Source organism: Lycium barbarum, chromosome 8, assembly GCF_019175385.1.
Source record: "Lycium barbarum isolate Lr01 chromosome 8, ASM1917538v2, whole genome shotgun sequence".
Classification (NCBI taxonomy): Eukaryota; Viridiplantae; Streptophyta; class Magnoliopsida; order Solanales; family Solanaceae; genus Lycium; species Lycium barbarum.
In genome coordinates, this window is record NC_083344.1 from 9098922 (window position 1) to 9107031 (window position 8110).

Sequence of the window (8110 nt, forward strand, 5' to 3'; positions counted from 1 at the left end):
ATAAAACAATTTTGCAATCGCTTAAAAAGTTCTATACTTTTACAAAATTATTTTTAAAGTGTTGGTAAAAATATTTTTTGGACCTGCTACACTGAGGTTTGGCTAAAACTTATTATCAACGAAAAAGCAAGAAAATACATCAAATTTACGAAAGTTGAAAAAATGAAAGACCATTGTTTTTCTCAATCTTAGAACGGTTCCTTATTTTCAAGTTTCGCTCAACTCTCTTGAGTTGTGTCAAAACAACCAAATGCAGAACGATGCCACCAGTCAATTCACCCATCCCAAAATGAACTGATCAGTTGAAGGCCCGTGAACATGGAATGCATGAATTCTCATGGTAGCATAGGCGACACTCTCTTGTTGCACAAGGGGCAAGTGTTCTCCAGTTTCTTCCACTTTTTGATGCAACCTTTAATGCATAAATGGCCACAATCAATTTTCGCAAGTTCTTCCCCGTCGAAATACTCATCAAGCATATGCATATTTGTGAGTATATGCAGCTTGGATGAGTATTTCGACAGGGAAGAACTTGGAAAAATTAATTGTGGCCATTTATACCATATTGGTTGCATCAAAGCATGGAACAAGCTCGAGAATACTTGCCCCTTATGCAAGAGGAGAGCGTCGGCTATGCTACCTTGAGAATTCGTGCATTCCATGTTCACTCGGCTTCAACTAATCAATTTAGTTTGAGCTGGGTGAACTGGCCGGTGGCATCGTTATGCACCTGGTTGTTTTGACACAGCTCAAGAGAGTTGAGCGAAACTTGAAAATAATGAACCGTTCTAAGATTGAGAAAAACAATTGTCTTTTTTTCTTTTTTTTTCTGCTTTCGTAAGTTTGATGTGTTTTCTTGCTTTTTCGTTGATAATAAGGTTTAGCTAGACCTCATATATAGCAATAATAAAGAAAATACAATTTTTATTCAATACTTAAAAAATCTATAAAAGAACAAACAAAGAAATTAAAACTTAGTAAGAATTAGGTGGATTGGATTAGGACTCGCTTTCTAGCTCATTTTAGTCCTTGAGAAAAACATAAGTACTGCCAACATGCCTCATATCGTCCGCATTCAAGCATATATCTAAAACTTCCTAGGAAACAGAGAGCTCGAGACAGGTCTTTATCCTTAACTGCTTCCTTGTATTCTTGTCACTCCCTTAAAGCCCTAATTTTCTAGAGCTCTAACTTATGGCGGTAATGGTGACGGAGGGGAAGAAGATTTTAGTGTTGGAGAACAAATAAAGGGGAGGGGTAAAATGGGTTAGAGGTGATGAGGTTGTATGCCGAGTGGCATCCACCTCATCAAATATTAGTGTCGTGTAAGATTAAATGTCCACCTTGGATAACTTTAACGGAGGAGGGGTATATTTGATTCAATAGTATAACGGTAGGGATATATTTGGACCCAATGTATAACGAAGGGTACATTTAAACTTTTTCTCATAATACAGGGGTATATTTGGCCCTTTTCCGTAATTTAAAACGGTCATGATCGCCCTAGCTTGCAAACACACAATTGGTTGTTCCCACGCGAGATATGCTCTAGTGCTTGCAAACGCTAAGTTCAAGAGGAAAAAACAAAGTTCAATCACAAGGATCCAACTAAAAAGCTTTCTACTCCCTCCTTGTCAAATTATTTGTCATATTTTTCTTTTACACGACCCTTAGGAGAACATTAATTATGAGAGTTTTATTTTTATTTTTATTTTTTTATATACAATTTTACCCTTATTTATGTTCAAAACATATATAATTACCATTTCTTGCCTAATCCAAATTGTAGGGTGAAATGATTTCTCCGAACTCAAGCTAATTCAAAATTGATCAAAATGTTAGTAATCATTTCATGCTCAAAACTATAACTTCAAAAATATAATTGAAATAGCATGACAATAATACTATAACGGATGTACTCACCGATGAATTGAAAGAGAGTGAGAGCGAGTTTGATCTACCGAAGGAGAAAACTCAAATGTGACTCGCCTTGTAACTTAGAGCCCGTTTATATAAGAAATTTTGTGGACTAAGGATTTAATAACATGCCTATTTCTTATCATCTACTACATTTTATTGAATTATGCCAAATCTATTGATGATTTTCTTTTTGGTAATAGATTTCGCGATTTATTCCATTATAAGAACATTTTTGGTCTTATGTGTGAGCTTACCAAATTCGGGGACAAATAAGCAAAAAAAAAAAAAAAAGTGAATCTTAAAGAAACTTGCATAAATAGGAAAAATTACGCTCTATGTCTACTGTGGGAAATATTTATGCCATGTAGCTCATAGTTTGAGTTTGTTACCCGGTTTAGCTCATATCTGTGTATAAATACACTTTTATACAAGATTGATACATTATGTATCATGCTTTTCCCCAAATATAATGTTGTATAATATTATATAATATTGTATAAACTGAAAATACGGCTACGTTGCTTTATATTTTATGTTGGACTATATAGTTTTGAAAATTTCCCTAAATTTAATACTCTATAATAGTTATCTATCAAATTATTTTTTTAATCACTAGATTTTTACAGTCTCAATCATTTGGCTCAAGTTTATAATTGTAGTAATTTAACCCCAAGCCTCCCCTATCTGAATATTTACGGTCCGTTTCATAATATGAAACTTTTCATTAATTTGTAGTACTATATTTTTGAATTTATTGGCATGTTTCGGTCGAAACCCGAGGAGCTGAGGGGTGTTTCAGCGTGTTTAAAAACAAGTTGAAATTATAGATTTTCTGTTGTGATCTGGTGCACTGCGATTGCAGAGCCATATCTCGCTATCGCGAAGTGATGATATTAGGGCTTCTCTGTGATCACGAAGTGATGATTGCGTAAGTTTAGAAAGAGGCATGTGGCCTTCACGAACCCAGAAGACTGGTCGAGATGCAATAGTTTGAGACCAGCTAAATCTCAATTATGAAGTCGCGGTTGAAAAGAGAAACATTTAGGGTACAGAATTGAGCAGTTTCGAAATTTTGTTTTCATTACACCATTTTGCGTCTTGAGAGCTCGATTTGAGGCGATTTTTTAAGATGATGTCACTTGCAAATCTTGGTTAAGTGTCCTGGACTTGGATTTGAGTTAATATCTGATTCACATTGAATTGTACACTTAAATACATGAAATTTGAATGCATATTTAAAGTTTTTTGGGCTAAGCTCTAGAATTCAAAAAATTATGATTTGAGATAGTAAGTGAACTCGAATTGAAAAACTAAATATGGGTTCGAACCGTGGGGTTATGAGTAACCCAAAATATATTTTGTGTTAGAGATTTGACCGTAGGAAATCAGAGTTGACTGTTTGATTGATTTTGATTTCAATCGCTTATTAAGTTATGAAATTGAGTACAATTGCATTATTTGATGTTGTAAATCATTCTTTTGAATATAATTGAGTTTTTTTGGAGGGTTCCGGATGAGAAAAGGCAATTTGTGCGGTTAATGCTACCTTTGGACCGAAATAAATTTAAACTTTGGCCTTATTGAAGGAATTTTTTCAAATTGATATTATTTTTTATATATATTGCATATATGGAGGTGTCGTATATATGCGGATATCAAAGATAATACCCATGGGTTCCTTATGTGTTAGTATTGACAGAACTTGCTAATTCTGGTGTCATGGCTAAATTGTGCATTCTTACATGCTGGTACAATGTTGGTATTTTATTTATGTAAGTTCAATATTATGTAGGTTTATGAATATCGGATAAATAGTTTAACTGTCTAGTACAATGTACATAGTATGTTCATTTGCATATGGGTCAAAGTCATAGATGAACCCCTGAACTTGTCCTGATTTTCCATCTAGACCCTCAACTGAAATGTTGACCATCTGAAACCCCGAACATAAGATAAACTGTGCCATTTGAACCCCCTCGTGCCAGCTGGCACACGCGTGAAGCTCACTGCTTTAAACAGAGCGTGAGAAACCAATTTTTTTCTTTTTTTGAATTTTTAATCATTAAAAATTAATTTTAACAAAAACTCTATTTTAAAATTTATTTAAATAATTAAAAAAAATTAAAAACCCAACCCATCCTCTCCGATAGCCCACTTCACCACCACCACTGCCGCCGCTGCCTCCTCTGCCGCCGCCGCCTCCTCCTCCGCCACCGTCGCCACTTTCTTTTTTAAAATTTTTAATCATTAAAAATTAATTTTAACAAAAACTCTATTTAAATAGATTTTGAAGCGGCGGCGGCGGGGGCAGTGGCGGCGGTGAAGTGGCCTATCGGAGAGGATGGGTTGGGTTTTTCAATTTTTTTAATTTTTTTAATTATTTAAATAGATTTTAAAATAGAGTTTTTGTTAAAATTAATTTTTAATGATTAAAAATTAATTTTAACAAAGAAAGCGGCGGCGGAGGAGGCAGCGGCGGCAGTGGTGGTGTCAAGGTGGGCTATCGGAGAGGATGGGTTGGGTTTTTCAATTTTTTTTTAATTATTTAAATAGATTTTAAAATAGAGTTTTTGTTAAAATTAATTTTTAATGATTAAAATTTAAAAAGAAAAAAAGCGGCGGCGGAGGATGAGACAGCGGCGGCAGTGGCGGTGGCAAGGTGGGCTATCGGAGAGGATGGGTTGGGTTTTTCAATTGTTTTTAATTATTTAAATAGATTTTAAAATAGAGTTTTTGTTAAAATTAATTGTTTTTGTTGACATGGCTTAAAAAAAAAACAGGTAACATGACATGGCTCCATGTCACTGGTCTATTTTTCCATGTCACAGCAAGTGAGCTTCACACGTGTGCCCAGCTGGCACGAGGGGTTCAAATGGCACATTTTATCTTATGTTCGGGGGTTCAGATGGTCAACGTTTCAGTTGGGAAGTCTAGATGAAAAATCAGGACAAGTTCAGGGGTCCATGTATGACTTTGGCCTTTCCATATGTGATTTACGATTATGTATGATTAACTTATGAGTTGGGTGCCAAAATTATTAGTTCACATTGATATGTGGTTTTGAGCTATTGAAGTTGGTGCGATTCATGACTTGGGTGTCAACGATTATACAATCCTAATTATTGCGTGTGAATTTGAATCCATCCCTCACAGTCACTGTTATCAATTATCACATGCAGTATACGCGTAGGTTTTTGGCATTGGAAATGTTAGTTTTGGAGAAAATATATCAAACCCTCCTCGACACGTTTTTTCAAAAAGACATCTGTACTTTGCGGAGGTCCTAACACCCACCAGAACCCATTTTAAATGAAATTAATACCACCTTTTTGCCGACTTGAGAGAGAGTGATATACACTCTCTTTAAGAGAGTGAGAGCTCAGCAAATCAGATTAAAAGATCTTTTTGCACGACTTTTTTAATTAAATTGATTTTTTAACTTTTTAAAAACTTTTTTTCCTTTTTTCTTTTTTTTTTCCTTTGTCTTCCTCTTTCTTAATGTTTTGTATCCATTTTTTTCCTTTTGTCTTCGTTTCTTCTTTCCTTCGTCGGATTCCTTAGTTTTCCTTTTTTTTCTTATTTTGGTTTTAACTTTGTATTCTTCTCTATTGTCCTTCATTGAGTCTTTATGCCTTCATTGGTGAAGGTTCTCTCTTTAATAGTCAACTTTGATGGAGTAAATTAGTAGGGGATGAAATGGGTGTGCTAAAGACAATGACTATGGTTGAGAGTGTAGAAGAGTTTGAAGAGAGCGGGCCTGAGAAATTTTCCGATGAGCACAACTCCGGCGATCTCTTTTTCCGGTGATGCAGTGTAGTTTTTTTTTTTTAAAAGGAACAAAAGAATGAAAAATAAAAATTGTCCTCCCGTTCTGTGTGTGAGTGTGTCATATATAAGTGTGTGTTGGTATAAAATCTGTATGTGGAGAGGAACTGAAGAAGCCATTTTTTATTTGGGAGAAGGTTAGGGAAAAAGGAGAAGGAGGTGGGGAGGGAGGGGGGTACCTTTTTTTTTTAATAATTAATGAAAAATGATCATTTTCTTCTATTCTTTTATATTTTTTGGCACTTTGACACGTGGCAGTCAGTAATTGGTGCGTGAAGCTACTTTCTTGTTTCAAATTGAGACTGAGTTAAAAAGGGCATATTAATATAAGTTTGGAGTTGTTTAGGGCGGTAATAGGACCCCGCAAAGTTTAGGTGTCTTTTTGAAAAAACGTGTCAAGTTAAGGGGGATTTCGATGTATTTACTCTTAGTTTTGAGTAAAGTTCGAGTTTTCATTATGCATGTTGATGGTAGCTAGAGCGAATATAGTAGGTTAGCAATGTATCCACATTCTATTTTTCTTAAATGCTCCTAAACTCACCTTCAAGACATTAATAGGTGTGGCTTTTTGGTCTTTTTACAAATATTTTCAGCTAAGCACGACAGTGAATGATAATGAGAATCAGACTTTTAAATAAATGGTTTTTTCTATTTTTAAGTTGGCATAATTAACAGATAAAGATTATGTACTTTGGTACTCATTTCAGCATTATACCAAACACATATATCAAATTAAACAACTAATTTTAATGATATTCTTTCACACTTTATTTGGAAATTCTACAAGAAAAGGTTAAAACTACAAGTTTCATTTATATTAACAATATTTTATACAAGTAGAAGAAGCAAATATATATATCAATCTATCTATAAATTAGTTTTTAATTAAACACAAATTCTTCTTACAAGTGTTTAACCAATAAAAATAATCATCTACTTCATGAAAATTAAAACGAACCGTATTATTCTTTATAACATGATAAAAGATTAAAAGAAAGAAAGAAACTATGGCTTTATCCTATACACGACAAAACCATAAGAACGATTATAAGCAAAGAGAGATCCCAAAAGGATTTGCATATACAATGAGACAATGTACTGCTCAAACAAAGAGAATTAATAGACACTAACAAAAATTAATTAATTTGGTGTGCTACAAATTGAAGTAATTCAATGAGTAAATAAAATTATTTTTTAGGTAAATTGTTTAAAATGACAGGTGATAAAGTAATAAACATTTAAATATTTTTCTACACAAATATACGCATTCTAGAGATTTTTCAATAAACTAATGTATAATCTTCTTACCTAATATAGCCTATAAGTAAAAGTAAATTAAATAATGTATTTTAAGACTAATGTATAATCTTCTTATCTAATATAGCCTATAAGTAAAAGTAAATTAAATAATGTATTTTAAGGATATAAGATAACTGCTTTTACTTATGTAAATATATCATATATTACTTTTCATAATGAAACAATATAGAATTACAAAGATAAATTTTAAGATTTGTTAATAGCTGAAAATTACTCATGGAAGAATGGGACAAACAATACATATTAAATGAAGTTATGTCACAGGCATTATTAATGTAAAAAAACAATTGCACTATCAAGTTCCATTTGTTTATTACAATATATAATTTACCTTAATTTTAAGATTACAAACTTACTCATAGATATTCTTATGCATCCTGATAGTAAAAAGTTCTTTACTTTACAGTGTATTATACTTAAATTAAATTTTCACATTAATTAAGCGCAAAAATTATAATATCATAATACAATATGTAGGGGTGGGCGTTCGGGCTATCGGATTGGATATGAAATTTTCGGTTTGGATATTCGGTTTTCGGATTGAAGAAATTACAATCCAAATCTAATTCAAATAAGTTCGGATTGGATTGGATATTTTAAGTTCGGTTTCGAATTATTTGGTTTGAATATTTTGGATTTTCGGATTTGACTCTTGAGACTTAAGGCAAACTTATTAGGAAAGAAATTCATGTGTTAGTTCCACAGAGGTAAATCTAAATCTTAATTGCTCAGTAAAAAAAGTCTTTCAGTTCAAATTAGGATTAATAAATCCAAGTCATGTCCAACATAGTAAATCCGTACCAAATAAAAGCATTCTGGAAAAGTGGAAATGAACAAAATATAATCTAACTAGTCATCTAAAAAAATAACAAAGAACTCTGTCGTGGGTGACACTAACGTGAAACTTTTGAGCCTTGAGAAATAAGAAAATACTATATTATATTTGATTTAGTAGAGAATTGTATATTGGACTTAATATTTTAATGGGTAGGGCCTTAGATACTAATCTATTGGACTTTTAGAAACTAGATTTATTAGTACTGGG